The following is a 16456-nucleotide window of genomic DNA, read 5'->3' as shown; positions in this document are numbered from 1 at the left end:
ATCAGTGGCAGGACCTTCCGTGTTCAACTTTTGACATGTATACTCGGCGGCATTTTTTTTTTACTTATGAGAAATCTTTCGATCTGTACTCTGCACTTATAAACAAAGAGCAGAGAGGGATCTTTTTTGTGACTGCACAATTTGATCACCGAGGAATCTTTTTTGTGCCAGCACCTACTTTGACAAGAAGACCGCGGTTTATACAGTCCCATCCGAAGGACCGATCTCCATGTCCAACATCACCGCACTATATGTATGGATTAAATATGAATACAATTATTTTTTTTAAAAATTGGTTTTATAATGAGAAACTGATTTATTACGTCCTTTTTAGACCTAGTAGTCATCAATTGAAATAATACACGTAAGTCCTTAGGAACTAAGGAACAGGATGAATGGGAGTGTGTGGGGGGGTTGGGGGTGGGGGGGGGGTTGGCAGGTTGAATCTTCTTACAGAAAGAGAAATTAAAGTTTTTTTCATAAATATAATTACTTTAAAAACAATTTTTATGACAAAATGTACACTATGCTTGCCTTGCTGTCACTCAAGTTACAAATTCTAAATAACTATGGGTAAAAAAAGATATAAAGAATAAATTATAAAATTAAATTAATTTATTTAATTTATTTAATCCATCCACCCCCGGTCTCTTTTAAATTTTACATCTCATGAACTTAGAAAATAATCTCAGTAATTATCAGCAATTCTCAGTACCAACAGTAACTCTCAGCAAATATCAGTAATTATCAGAACCCACAGTAAAAACGACAGTAAATATCAGTAATTATCAGAACCAACAGCAATTATCAGTAACAACAGTAAAAATATCAGCAAATATCAGAAATTCTCAGTACCAACAGTATAATATCAGTAAATATCAGAAATTATCAGTAAAAAGTGGCACTATCAGTAATTTTTAAGGCCAGTAGTGTAAGAGTCAATCCTTTGACTTTACACACGGAATTTCCCTTGGCGGTGAGGTAAGCATAATTTTTAGGACCTCCTGACATGAATTTGATAATGTGGTCCCCGTCTAATTCATCGGTCCATTCTCCTAAACTGTGGCCAAGGGTAGGATTAAATTGTCCCTCCTTATGTTGGTATATGATACTGTCCGTATCGAAATAAAGGACCCGATCTCCTAAAGGTTGTAAAGTCTCGTAGAGGTGTAATCGGGCATGAGCGGTAGTGAAACAGGCCAGTACCACGTTTCCGAAGGGACACTCTTCTACGAATTCTTGTTTCTCTTGATAATTCACTAGCATCATGTCAGATTCGGGCTGCTCTTTATTTTCTAAGAGTTCTATCCCTTTGATGTCAATGGTCGAATCTTGTAAGAGTTGCTGTACTTCCTCTTCTTCGGTCAAGTATCGAGTTTTAGGTAATAACAGGCGTTGAGCGAATTTTCCCCACAGGCAATTTAAAAAGAGTTTGGCTATCGTTCTTCGCACAGGATTTTTTTCTATACTTAACAGGTCCATTCTAATGCCTTCTCTGTCTATTACTTTACGAATGTAATCTAGTTTTTGTTCCTCCGTCTGACAATCAGGTGGGAATCCAGAAGCTTCCTGTTTGATCTTTAAGAAGGTATCGATGTAAGATCTGAATAAATCTTGACTGCTTTCTGGAAAATGCCAAACCTCGTAAATCCGCTCTAAAGTATATCCCATGTCTAAGGCTTTATGTAATTCTGTAGTCACCCAAGTACCTGTAAGACTGCGTTCCTGGTCTGTGTGTTGACATCGATGTTTAGAAGTAGAGTCCTGTCGTTCCGCACAGGTTCGACATAATGGAAATAATAACTTGCCTCCTGTGCGATAAGGTAAAACGGGGTGATAGAGGCCTCGGGGTGGTAAGACCCGACAGTGAATGAGACCGAAATAAGTTCTCACGTCCTGGAATTGGTCTGTTATGATCTGAGGATGGCCAAAAGGAAAAGGTCTGTGTTTTAACACGTAAGGGTATAAGGAACAGACGTCCACGTATCTCATGTCCCCCTCCTCACAATACAAGCGTGTAGCATTGGTCCGGCCTCCGTACAGGGCTTCTCGGGGGTTCAAAGGATCTGGAATGTCCAGGTCTCGTACATAATTCTGTAATGCCACCTCTCTTTGTACTTGTTGATCGAAATCGTGTTCCCAGATACTACGTACGGAATACCCCATTTCCTCTAAGACCGTATTCCTCCTTAAAGTTTCCTCGTGTAATTCCTGGTAAGTAAATTGTGTCCGGTGAGGATGAGTTTCGGTCTGTAGATTCGGATAGCAAGTAGGGCATCCGTGCCAATAGCATCCGTAAAATTCGTAGATGGTACGAGTAGCTTCCTGGTATCCATCTACAGTATAACTTCCGATCTTCACTTCTCCTCCGTTTCTAGCATGTCGTATGTGAGATCCGCTCTGGTGACTCATCCAGCTTAACCAACGACAGGCTTTGGCGGAATATTGACGCGCAGGCTGATACCCCATGTTGGGAATGATGGCAATGGTATCTTCGGGCATGAATCCTCGACGGTAAGCTAAATTGGCCGCACTGGCAAAAGTGATGGATTCCTGGAAGGGGTCTACATGGACTAAGGTCTTGAGAGTGGCTCGAAACTGAGCACAGCATCGTCGTAAAATATCGACGTCTGAAATACAATAGTCTAAAAATTCCTTCTGGAAATCAAACACTTTTCCGGCTTGTTGTTCGTACCATTGGTAAAAAGCCTGTCGTCCACTTATAGACATGTCGTCCGGATTGTAGAAAGCTGCCGGTGGATAAGGCCCCACATAATTCTGGTTCTGTTCTGTATTAAAAAAGTGAGGGAAATACCCTTTTTTCAGTTCGGTGAATCCGAAAGCAGAGGGCATTTTAGACAGAGCAAAAGGTAAAAAATTATTGGAGTCGATGAATTTCAATCCGCAGATTTGCATGGATAAGATTTTACTGCCGTTCATGATGACTGTAGGCGTCATGCAGGCGGAATGCACCAGGTAATTTAAAATGAACTGTCCGTCATATCCTTTGAAATTGTGGGCAATGATGATAGCCTCGTCGTGTAATAAGGCGGAATTCTTATTGCCTGTGTCGGGTTGTAATAACCAGTCCATGAAGTGTTTTAAGGTATCTGGCCCTTTAAACACGTGTTGACGGGGTCCCATGTGTCGACAGTGAGGACAGGGATCTTCTATGGGTAAGTGTCCGCAATGTTGACATACGCGGTGTGCCACACATAAATTAGGGACGTGGATGCCGTTTTCCTGTGTACATTCGAAATCGAAATAAATATAAAACTGTAATGTCTCTTTGCCTTTCTTTTTCTTTTTCTCAGGCTTCAGTTGAACGTAGCACTGATGATCCGTGTCTACAGTTTTCTTACAGATCTTACATTGTTTCTGTCCTCCGCAATGATGATGAGGGAGTAACATTTTAGGCATCCATTTCTCACAATGGTCGCATCGTCCCATTAAACTGCATACTGTTGTGACCGTATTCTTACTGTGAGGTTTTAAATGGTTTTCGTAGCAAGTTCTGCTCTGAAAAAATCCCTGGCATTGATAACATTGAATGTGGCTCCCGTCTGGAGGGCAGGGAGTGTCCGTTAAACAAAATGAACAGCGGTAAGGACACTTGGTACGATGGCCTGTAATGTTCCTGTAGCCCACATCGCAATGATCACAGTAATATGGGTTGCCCGTCACAGCTGGCATAGACAAAATAGCATCGTAATGATGATCGTTTAACAAAACATTTAAACAAGTTCCATCTCCGCCGCCTTTGTATATGGGCTCTAAACTGAGTTTAGAGGAGGTGGACTTGAACTGAAATATTTTCAGTCGATAGCGAGGGGCTAACACCTGTTGTAATTTCCCCCATTCTTCGGGTCCACAAGGCTGATGAATATCACACCCGGCTTGTTCCATGAGAGCTATAGCTTCATTTTTCTGGTCATTAGCTCTTACATCACCCTTCCGCATACGTAGCCATTGTTTTTCCCATTCAACTAAACTCTCTGGATTTTCCGGTTTTTGACTGTGTAACCGGGTGACTACAATGGCTCGAGCTAAACAAAATTTATCCCAAGGATTGTCGATCTGAACGATGCATCGTTTATTCTTTTTAAAACTCTCCTTATTGACCATCAGGTGTTTGGTATTCTGTCCACCACTGCCTTCTGGATATTTGACATGAAACATGTCGAATTCCATAGACCCGTCTCCCAGTTTAAAATCTTTCTTGGATTGTTGCACGGCTTCTATTTTGTTTAAATTGACGTCCTCGTTCAAATGTTTACATTGCGTAAACTCGTACCAAATGTCGGAATCCAGAGAAGGGTGGTGAATGTTCAGGCGTACATAATCGTTAGGGTTACACTGCATGTGATATTTGACATTCTGTAGCATGTCTCTAAATAATCGCCGAACAAAGCCTCTGTTTTCCTCCTCTGGAAATTCTTTAAAATTCACACTGTAGACATCTTCTTTAGCTTTGAATTTTCTGGAATGCTTAGCTTTATTGAGTCTCACTTGATAATACTGGGAATTGGCCTTTGGCTTCTGGGGTGGTGAATGAGGTGGTGACGAAGACGGAGAAGGTTCTTCTTCAGGTACATTCCGTAAACGTTGTAAGTGTTGAGCTCGGTTGGCTTTGGCTCTCTTTAATCTTTCCATTAATCTCGCATTTTTTTTCCTGAGAACTAATTCTCTGGTTCTCTGTCGAGAAATAATTCTTTCTAATTCTTTCTCCCGTTTTTTCCATCTCATAAGTTGTTGTGCATGTAACAATTGTTTCAAGGCACTATCAAAATTCATCTTGATAGATCTGACAACAAAATGAGCTGAAAGTCGGAGAAAAGCTGTATTTATAGAGTGTATGACGTCACAATGCATAGGTAGCTCGATGATCCAAGACTAAGTATTGAGACGTACACAGTACGTACAAAAGGGTATATAAAGCAGAGCTGGAAATTTTAGGATCAGTCTTAGTGGGCACTTGGTACTAGACAGACGTAGAAATATGGCAGAGGAAAAGTCCATGAATTTACCTGCAACCTTACCAGAGACACAGGATAGTATTGAAGGAAATGAAAGAAGTTTGATATGTGATATCTTAGATCAAATGACCAATGTAATGGAGATACTTCAACAGACTATTTGTGAGTTTAAAGAAGACATGATTACTGAAATTCGTGTGTTTAGAGGAGTGATAATGAATGAGATTGGAAATCTAGAAAAGAAAATAGAGATTAGTCAGGATCAAAAGCAGATTCCAGTGAAGAACAAGAGGAAACTTCTTACTACCCAGACGGAGAAGACCCTGAAACTCCAGAAGAAAAAGTAAATATTATGTACACATTACTTTGAATAAATCATCTTACACACTTTTTGACTGTGTTATTGTTTTTTCCGTTTTCAGAAAATAGAGCTCTGTGTGAATGACATGACGTCACAATGGTATACTTGAATCGATGCCAAGATTGTGTATTGCCTAGGCCTGACTCAGCACAAACGTAGATTAAACGTAGACCCCCTTTTTTTTTACTTGGGTTTTTCCAGGGTGTATACTAGATTGAACCGGTCATCTGGGGCCCCCCAAAAAAAGTGCACTCAGTTGACCCGCCTATCCAGGATCTGGGGGGACAAAAAGTGCACTCAGTTGACCCGCCCATCCAGACCCCTTATACTACTATAATATCCTTGGCGAACTATCACGTACAGACGGACAGCTAGGCAGACGGACAGTGTGATTCCAAAAGACTCAAAACACCCCCACCCCAAACCCACACACATCGTTTGGGGGGATATATAAATTCCTTTGTTAAATTATGAACACTCTTTCCGGCCCAAACCTTCTCCCTGGAATCAATATTTGAAAAAAAAAATGAATGTATGCTATGTTGGAAATTTTCTCATTCTAGTCCAGGGATTCTTGAGAATACTATTTTCAAATGACCCCATGCGGGGATCTAGAGGGGGTTGGGGGCAGTTAAATGTAAATACTAAACAAGAGGCCCATAGGCCACATCGCTCACCTGAGTAACTTTGGCCATGCTGTTCATTACCAGACTTCCCCCCTTGTAATACCTATTGTGGCCCCACAATATTTTTTAAACACAAGATTTTTAAAGATTTTTCCTATATATTTCAATGTAAAACTTGTATTCCCTATTGTGGCCTCGCCCTACCCCCGGGGGTCATGATTTGAACAATTTAGAATCTACACTACCCCAGGATGCTTCCACATAGGTTTCAGCTTTTCTGGCTCAGTGGTTCTTGAGAAGAAGATTTTTGAAGATTTTTCCAATATATTTCAATGTAAAACTTGTATCTCCTATTGTGGCCTCACCCTACCCCCGGGGGACATGATTTGAACAATTTAGAATCTACACTACCCCAGGATGCTTCCACATAAGTTTCAGCTTTTCTGGCTCAGTGGTTCTTGAGAAGAAGATTTTTAAAGATTTTTCTTATATATTTCAATGTAAAACTTGTATTTCCTATTGTGGCCCAGCCCTGTCCCTGGGGGTCATGATTTGAACAATTTAGAATCTACACTACCCCAGGATACTTCCACATAAGTTTCAGCTTTTCTGGCCCAGTGTTTCTTGAGAAGAAGATTTTTGAAGATTTTTCCTATATATTTCAATGTAAAACTTCTATTTCCTATTGTGGCCACGCCCTGCCCCCGGGGGTCATGATTTGAACAATTTAGAATCTACACTACCCCAGGATGCTTCCACATAAGTTTCAGCTTTTCTGGCTCAGTGGTTCTTGAGAAGAAGATTTTTAAAGATTTTTCCTATATATTTCAATGTAAAACTTGTATTTCCTATTGTGGCCTCGCCCTACCCCTGGGGGTCATGATTGAACAATTTAGAATCTACACTACCCCAGGATGCTTCCACATAAGTTTCAGCTTTTCTGGCTCAGTGGTTCTTGAGAAGAAGATTTTTTAATGACCCAACCCTATTTTTGTCTTTTCTTGATTATCTCCCCTTGTAAGGGGACTTGGTCCTTTATTTTAAAAATTTAAACTCCCCTTCCCCCAAGGATACTTTGTACCAAGTTTGATTAAAATTGGCCCAGTGGTTCTTGAGAAGAAGTTGAAAATGTGAAAAGTTTACAGACGGACGGACGGACGGACAGACAGACGGACGGACGACGGACAACGGGTGATCAGAAAAGCTCACTTGAGCTTTCAGCTCAGGTGAGCTAACAAGTAAAACTGACCATGCCCCCCCCCCCCCCCCTTAGAAAACACGGACCCTTCCTCGAAAACGCGGATCTGTGTTAAAATGGTATGAAAAGTCTTAGGTATGAAGCTTTAAAAGTCAAGGACCCCCCCCCCCCCTCTCCCATACACACACACAAACACACACACGAAATAGGTTTTTCACGTTTGGGAAAAGAGTTTCTTTTTTTTGGCTCGTCAAGAAATTTCTGGGTTGAAATATTTTTTTTTATTGGGATCCCCTCCCCTCCCCCCCCCCCCCTCCGTGGAAAAAAATTCCTTGATCTGCGCCTGGACCCCATCTAATTTTTTCTACATGTATCCGTTAAAAGAGGATGTGACTCTTCATATGGACAAAACTTTACCAAAAATATTCTGTGTTAATTTTCGTTGTTATGGTCCAGTGGTTCTTGATAAGATAAAAATGAGAAAAATTTACGAGTAGCTTTAGAACAACAACGACGTTAATGCTTATATACACCAATATAGCAAACAAAGATGAAGAATTATGAACAGCAAAAGCTTACTTGGGTCTTTGGCTTGGGAGATGAGATACTTATTAAAAATTGAAATTATTTTGTCTTTTTTTTTTTTTTTTACAATCGACGGGCCTGCATTTCAAAGAGAGAGAGAGAGAGAGAATTTCTAGCTAGGTCTTTGAATAACAGTGAGATCGGTTCAGAAAACCAGGTCCCTAAGAATGTACATGTATATAAAATAGGCAGTGCCTTTCTCTCGGAATTCATCACCTGCTTCTATAAAGCTCCATCCTCACTTGTACTGACATGTACCTGGTAAAACCAACCGACTGCGAAGGAAAACATTCTATTTATTTCGAGGATGGGGGTTTACGTATAGTGATGAGAGGAAATTTATTCACCTATACGTTCATTAAATATGAAAGATTGCTTCTGAGTATTTGTATACGATCGCACGACTTTCGTGTTAATTTATAAAAAGTTAGATTATGAAAGCAAAGAACTAAACTAACATTTGTTGTAGATGAATTAAATAATTATTTAGCCGTTTATAAGGTTTTTTTAACATCTGTAAGAACCACTTTATTTTAAAAAACAAAAAAATATTTCAACCCAGAAATTTCTTGACGAGCCAAAAAAAAAAAAAAAAAAAGAAACTCTTTTCCCAAACGTGAAAAACCTATTTCGTGTGTGTTATAAACAAATTATTTTAAGGTACATTAATGAACAGTCGAAATTAACCAGGTGGTCGAAGTTACACTCGTCTGTGACCATCCTAACCTATATCCTGACGTTAAAAATAAGTCTTGTATCTATGTAAGTAAATTACTGCATAGTTACACCATTTGATAAATAAATACATCAATCAGTGATAGGTTTGTAACGTAGACCTTCTGATTTTAAATTCATTTATTTACCTCATTCGGCACACCTCTGCCGATTTGTACCTCATCTGGATGAAGGTGACGGAATCAGCCGAGGTTTGCCGAATGTTATTTACCTTCGACCAGCCTTTTTTTCTTTGCGTCATCATAGGAATTAAATTGACAAGTGCTGTCTACCCTTCAAACGAAATCAGTAGACGTTTTCCGCTTTGAATAATTATGAGATAATATTCATAGCCTTGGGAATGCAAGGTTTTCAGACTTGATTTTTAAGAAAACCGATACTTGGTCATAAAATAAAATTACCATTTTTTAATTGACCATTAATTATAAAACCAAAGTATGGCATTATTAATATTAGTCATGTCATATTTTGAAAATTTTAGGGGGGGGGGGCGTGCGCCCCCAAACCCCACTTAAATCCGCCAGTGGGGGCAGGCCCCCTGAACCTCCTCTAAATCTGTCAGTGTTTTCTTTCATTATACGGACTTGCGGAATAAGCGAAATACTCCAGACATTTAATAAAAATCTCAAACCCGATCTAAAACGCGTTGACAAAGTCAAACCAGACGGTTTTAGTTTTCACGGCATTTTTACAGTGATATGAGAAAAGTCGGATATAATTGCTTTTAATTTTAAGAAATAAACTTCGGCATTTTTCAACCTCGTTCGGTATAATATAATTTACTGATAATTTTTTCCGTTAAGGAGGAACACATGGACGAAGGATTAAAAAAGAGGTATTCTGCATGTACATGTACACATCATTGCTATAATTGTGTACTCGGGATTAAACCCAAAATCCTTCGTTACACTGTATTTGGTATAATTTTCACATGTTCTCAGGCGGATAATCATTTATTTTTATCTGTCTAAAGACAATAATTTCAGTTAATGGAGAAATGTTTTTATTTCGTCGTTTTTTCCCATCCTTTTGGTTTACACGTTTGCTTTGTACACAAAAGCGTGTGTTCATATACCGCTGTTTCTACACGCTATCGATGTGATCAGGGAGAACATGATATCCTCCAGCAATTTACTTATTATGAAAACACTCAATGAAAACATATTTGGTGAAAATATATACACCCATTAGTATCTTAGTACCTTAGTATCGACCTGTTTAGTTGCAATGTCACCAACCGTAACGATCGCTGGCCAGGACTTGAATATAATTTATTACCGTTATTAAAACAACTCGTCAGCTGAGTGGACCTATGATTTAAACAGTAAAATAGGGAAATTCCAGAGTTCGAAGTGTATTTATTTTGGGCGCTCTTCCGCATAAACAAATTAAATCGCATTTACGCGTACTTACATGCATGTACCAATAATTTGTGTCATGGGTAAATTCAATTTATTAGATGAAATAAAACAAATGCATAAGATTAATCTTCCTAAACAACACATTTTTAAAACAATCTATCTGATATAACTGACGGTATAAAATAACAAAGAAAATAAAGGGTTGGTGTTTGCATCTAATTTGGAATGAGAACAAATCTTAACCTGTCAAATCACTTATAAAACATACTTCGTTTTCCAGACACTAATTGCCATGCGTAATCTTCACATGCACTGACCAAGATCACAAGTTTGAAATGTATGTCTTCTCATTGCGTGAGTTTTGTCAACACCTGTCGGAGTAGACTATCTAAGCCAATTGATTCCCAAAGAAAACTGCATAGGAAGGGGTTTTTTTTGGTACACTTTTTAACGGGTAAAATTCATTCGACGCTCGATAGAATTTTCAAATACAAGTGAAATATTGAGGCGGTTAAGTTACATGCGTCCGACCTAGTATTTCGTATGCAATAATATTGTAAGTTAGGAAGAAAATAATACAAACTCAAAAGTACTTAATTTTATTTTCGATTTTCCTGACAATTAAAAATGTGACCTCTACATGCAATTATCGTTTTTAATTATATACATCCTGTTTAATGTTCATGAAAGAAATAGCAACTCGTTAAATATTAACATAAGAGAGATAAATAAACTGTTTCTTTAATACGCAAAGAAAGTGGTCTTTTCGGCATTCAAAATGCATTGAATTTGAAGTGAATAAGTGAAAGGCAGTTAAGACTAGCTGATTAAAACGAGCGAGTGATAATTAAGCAGTAAGACGGAATCATATGAAAGATTCGAAATGATTTTAAAGTAATTTTCCACAAAGCGCAATTATCTCAACAATGCAATGTTTATAAGAATAAATATGCAACTTTCTTGTAATTGAGCGAATAAAATATAAATTGAAATGTACTAGCGACTTAATCAAAGATATGAAATAATCTGAAAGATTCAACATATTTATCCACTCATCACTTAGTTAAAATGTATTTGGAATGGCCATTCTATGGTTTGTTTTGTGTATGACCTTAGGTCGCTGGTTCACACGCCGATTGATCCTCGGTGACCTCCTTTGCCACGCGCTATCGAGGGAGGGGTTACATAATTGTAAACACACGAGGTGAATGTAAAAGGTGTGTACTTAATGGCTGTGAATAGTCTATGTTTAAAGTTTTGTTTTATTTTCTAACTTTATTGTTTGTTTTCATATGATAAGAAGAAAAGGTTATCTTTTTTCCCTGTTTAGTAGACTGGTTTATCCAAATTTGAAAACAAACGAAATAAAAGGGAAAGTTGTCAGTAAATAATTTGGAAATAAGGCACAAAATACTTCAAGAATCTGATTCTAAAGAATATAAGCATCTAATATAGCAAGGTTTATTATTTATAGTAAGTTTATTTTAATTACACGCATGAAGATCTCTTGTTTACTTGCTGAATGAAAACACTTACCTGTATATGTTTTATGCTACTAGCTCATTTAGAACACAAGACTCAAACAAAATATCATTTTCTTGAGATCAATAAGATGTTAAATAACAACTTTAATTACGGCAGCTATTTCGAAATATTTACCGTTTTTGAGTATAAAGCAAAAACTTTAAAAGGCCCCAGATCCCTAATTTTAGGGGCCAGACCCTTTTTAGTGGTCTCAAATGAAAGGCCTTAAAATTGTGCACAACTTTTATTCTACATGTTTTATCAAAATATTTTTAGTTTAGAAGATAAAAAGGAAAATATGTGTAAATTTTCGCTCTTTTTGGCGTTCTAATTTTTGACCCCTCTCTAGCGCCATTTTGAATACAGAAATTGAAAAACAAAAACCGATGTGCACAACTTCAGTGCTTCTATTATTTAAATTCGGTAGAATTTCTACTCCAGCTTCTGTAGTCTCTGAGCCTTTGTCTGGAAATGAAGCGTCCTAAATTTTCATTTAAAGGGAGATAACCCAAAAGCGGAAGTGGGTTTTTGAAATGTTTGACAGCATTCTGATAGAATTTTGTAACGTCTTTAAACCCTGAAAATTTGAGCAAAATCCGTTGAGAAATGAGCAAGATATGAGGTCTCAAAGTTGGCGTCTAGGAAAAAAAAAAGAATAATAAGAACTAGAGCGAGCTCGTTGCAAAGCAACGAATAGGTCTTCCGTTGGAGCTGCGGAAGGAAGAAGTGACCTTGAGTCAAGGTCATGCCACATTCTAAAGTTATACATGTAAGCAATCTTGTGAGGGGAAGCAACTTACAATATTTCGCTAGGAAAAACTGTAAAGGAATGTATGTGACCTTGAACATTCCAAATGCCTTGCGTCAAACCATGACACACTCTCGTCATAAAACCCAATCTGTGTGTTACCGACTTGAAAAGTTCACAGTGACACGTCATGTTCTTTTAGTCCATACATACAGTCAAAACATCTTATCCTTAGTGACCTTGAACTTGAGTCAAGGCCATGTCACACTCTGCATGATACCAGCAATGTTTCACTAGTACAAATACGGTAGCGAAATTACAGTTTCTCTGTCAGTGACCTTGACTCGACCAAATGACCTTGCATCAAGGCCATAACACACACTGGTTAAAAGCAATCCCAGTCTGTGAGTTTCTGAATGGATAAGTTCAGCCATGTTTTTTCAGATCATACAGCGAGTCGGAATAATTTGTTAGGTTCAACATAATGATTAAAAAATTCATTGAGAATGTTTTATGCCCAGTTTGAATAAGTAGTAAAACGTGGAGATCGGTCCTTTGGATGACACCGTATAAGGTCTCGTGTCGGGGTAAGTGCTAGCGTGAAAAGAATCTCTCATGCTTTAAATTTTGAATTTACCGGGTGGCAGTAAATACTGACAACCGGTAAGTTCAAAATTTACAACATGACAGATCCATGGCACTTGATTCTACCTCTGATTTCAAAAGATTTGCACTATTCCTGATTTGTATTGTTTGAATGGTCTTTTAAGCTTGAATGCTGCACAGGTGCTTGTGGACAGGAACCCCCCCCCCCCCCCCCCCCAATATACACCCCGGGGTCCAAGAATATTTTTATTCGTCTTTTTCCATGAATTAATCTTCTAGTACACATTTACAATGTATTCCATATGAAAAATCCATAAAAATAACGTAGAATTAACATTTTATTAAAAAATCATACCCGCGGTATTATGAAATAGAGAAGGTAAGTCACTTCCATTTGTTAACACTGGACCCCTCTTGGATATCGGGCCTAAAATATCATATACATGTACCTACCACATGTCACCAAAATATGTTATTATATCTTGTTTCATCGTCGCAAGCCACGGGTTTTGTGTCCATTCTATTTCCACAAACCCGTGGCTGCCTCCTTCAAATTTCTCTCGTTCTCATGAATATTAATAACATACATTCAACCAATGGAATAACATCTGACGCTTCAAGTCAGAACCAATGAAAATGATCAGTCTATCTTGTATTTGGATGTAACCATAACCACGAGCTGTACATCAACTTCGGTTCGAATTTCCTTTCTTAACGAGTAACGCTATTCAGCGTTCTCACACAACGTCTACATTCGAAACCCTGTATTTTAATGTAAAACCTTGTAAGTATTTTAGAATATACGTTACTCACATCTGTTCTTCAGGATCTATCGTATTTTTTTTCAATAAATCTGCCACGCATAGCAAACATGATTTCATTATGGGCGCCGCCATTTAAGCGTACCAAAAATTGCTACAGAGTGATTTCATTGGTCAGGGTAAATCTGGCGTCACTTAATAAATATTCAAAGATTCAGTCGCGAGAACGAGAGAATTTGGTAGGAGGCAGCCACGGGTTTGTGGAAATAGAATGGACACAAAACCCGTGGCTTGCGACGATGATCTTGTTTCGGTAGATATTTTTGTCTTTAATCGTGCTATTTAAACGGAAGACCTTAAATAGTGTCTGTGGCTGTCACTATTTCGGTGTTTTTCAGAAACTTGATCGTAGAATTAGTCAAAGTCCACAACTGGACAATAAACTGATAAATCGGCTACAGTATATTATCTGTTCACAGAAACGACATTTTGAAACTGGAAAAAAAATAATCCAGAAGCAATTCATTTCATTGAAATTCTATCATGAATATTTTGTTTTAATCGATGGACTCGATAAATCAATAAACTGACCGAAGGAAAAACGTTGCACGTGCCGTAACATTCTGTACGTTTTTTTTTTTTTATTATTATTTTACATTCTACTTGCATAATACATGCACATGTACATGTACATATATATTAAACAGAAACATAAATACCAAGCCCGTCGGCTTTTAAAAAAAGTAATAAAACATAATTTGATTTGATCTATTTTATTTCATTTAAACTCTATTAATTTGTTTTAAAAGTATGATTGATCTTTTTCCTTTTAATATACACTCAGTGTAAAAAAAAAGTATATATTGACTCGCGTAACTTTCATGGTTGTAGTTACATTTGAAAATGAAGAAATAATGAAATAATGAAACGTTGAAGGGACTGGTGTGTTGTATGGCTAGACAACGCCTTGCACATGCAGAGAAATTTACCACAGGTACTCTAGGACAGGTGTGAAACCCCTAGGGCATGCCGTTTCCTGCTCTTGCTCTGCTAATCCCTATACACAGGAAATGATCGCGACTAATACTTAATACACAAAGAAACAGAATATATTCAAGTAAACTTGACATTGATTTTTTTCTTGAGTATTATTTAGAATAATAAGTTTTAGTGATATCCCCCCCCCCCCCCGTTTTAATTGTTTTGTGAAGTTCATTACCATGCACTTTCCATCTTCTGTAATTGGAGAAATGTTTAAATTAAAAACAAACCACTGTTTACAAAAGAAGTAAATATCGAGGGGAAAAAATTGTTATATTTTATTGATATCTTTTATAACGTTCACGCGCCCACTCACTGCAAACGCTCACCATCGAATATTACAGCTTTCCGGTCATTCGACAATTTCAGGGAAATGCTTGCACATTAATACAGTAAAGTGAAATTATTTAAATGAATTATATTGTTCTTAATTTGGTTAAAAAACAAAAAAAAAAAAACAAAAAAAAAAACAAAAAAAAAAAAACAAACATGAACAGTATATAGATATATTTTTTTCCTCATAGGAATGCTGAAAACTGTTAATCGGAACTCGCACTGACTATTGTTTAGCACGTGTATGTAACATTGCAGTTCGCATATAATTTGAAAAGAGAAGTTATTAGAACTTATATTTCCGACATTAAAATTTGTCACGTTAAACTCTCAAATGACTCAGCTTATAAATAGTTTTCTTGATATTATTTAAAAAAAGATGTCGCTTTAGTATTGATATATAACTTAACAAAATTAATAATAATAAATAAAATAAAATAAAAAACGATTAAATATATTCTGCTTTACAATTTTTTTTTGTTCATTCATTATTTTCACCTTTTGCGAAATAAAAGAAAATACTTTCATAAATATACATACACTGCGGGATTTTAATTTGTTTTTTTTAAAGAGGGAATTTTGCAAAATTCCTGTTCGGGGAGATAACTCCCGTTTGTTTACGATACTAGTTGATCGATGATCTAACCGCGGCGGGGACAGGTAGGTGATGAATTTCCCGCGGAGGGAACGCGGTTTACCTGTCTCACCTGGCCAAATCCCGCGTTGTGTTTATACCGCGACGGGGCGCGGGAAATACGGGATCCGCGTTGCCTGTACTGTACATGTATAGTCAATCATATTAGAAATACAGCGACTATATCAGAATTTCGGGCCGTAAAAAAGATCTCATTTTGATTAGATTTCAGGTGTAGGCGAATGTGTGTGTACTGAGGGGTTAGATAATTCATTCAAGATTTATTATATTGTTCGTTTAGACGAAGGCTTCAGAAAAAATATACACACTGCTTGTACAGGTACACATCAATGAATGTTCAGATTAATTCAAAAATCGGCGGACATTAATTTATTTTAGTTATCTAAAGGCAATTAATGTTATTTCCAGAGACATTTATAATTTCTGTTTTTTGTCTCGGATTTTTCTTTTTTGTGATTTACCGGTTTACAAAGGCCTGTGTTTTAACAGCTGTTCATAAATGCTGTCAATTAATATATGATCAGAGAAAACGAGACATCTCCCGGTGATTCATTTCTTATGGAAAATATATGGATTGACATCTTAGTATTTACCTGTGTAATTACGATGTTACAAACCGTGACGATGACTGGCCAGGAGGACTACCCGTTATGAAAACAACTCATGATCAACTCAGCGGACCTATAATTGACTTTAATATATGCTGTAAATCAATAAAATCATTTCAGTTTAACCGATATTTTATTGCAAAGATAATGGGGAAAAAAGACTTGGGATTTAGAATTTTTCTGAATTTCAAACGCTCTTGCATATGCACTTATAAAACGTGCATGTTCTGTACTTGCATGCGTGTACATTGTATGTATCCGTGAAACCTTAAGAGAGCTGATAAATGTGTTCTGATTTTCAGAAAAAATAATGGGAACCTATAAATAATTACATGTTT

The sequence above is a fragment of the Saccostrea echinata genome, unplaced genomic scaffold (genome assembly GCF_033153115.1).
Source record: "Saccostrea echinata isolate AGI-Se365-2 ecotype Australia unplaced genomic scaffold, CSIRO_AGI_Sech_v1 ptg000007l, whole genome shotgun sequence".
Lineage (NCBI taxonomy): Eukaryota > Metazoa > Mollusca > Bivalvia > Ostreida > Ostreidae > Saccostrea > Saccostrea echinata.
Note: the sequence above shows the minus strand (reverse complement) of the source record.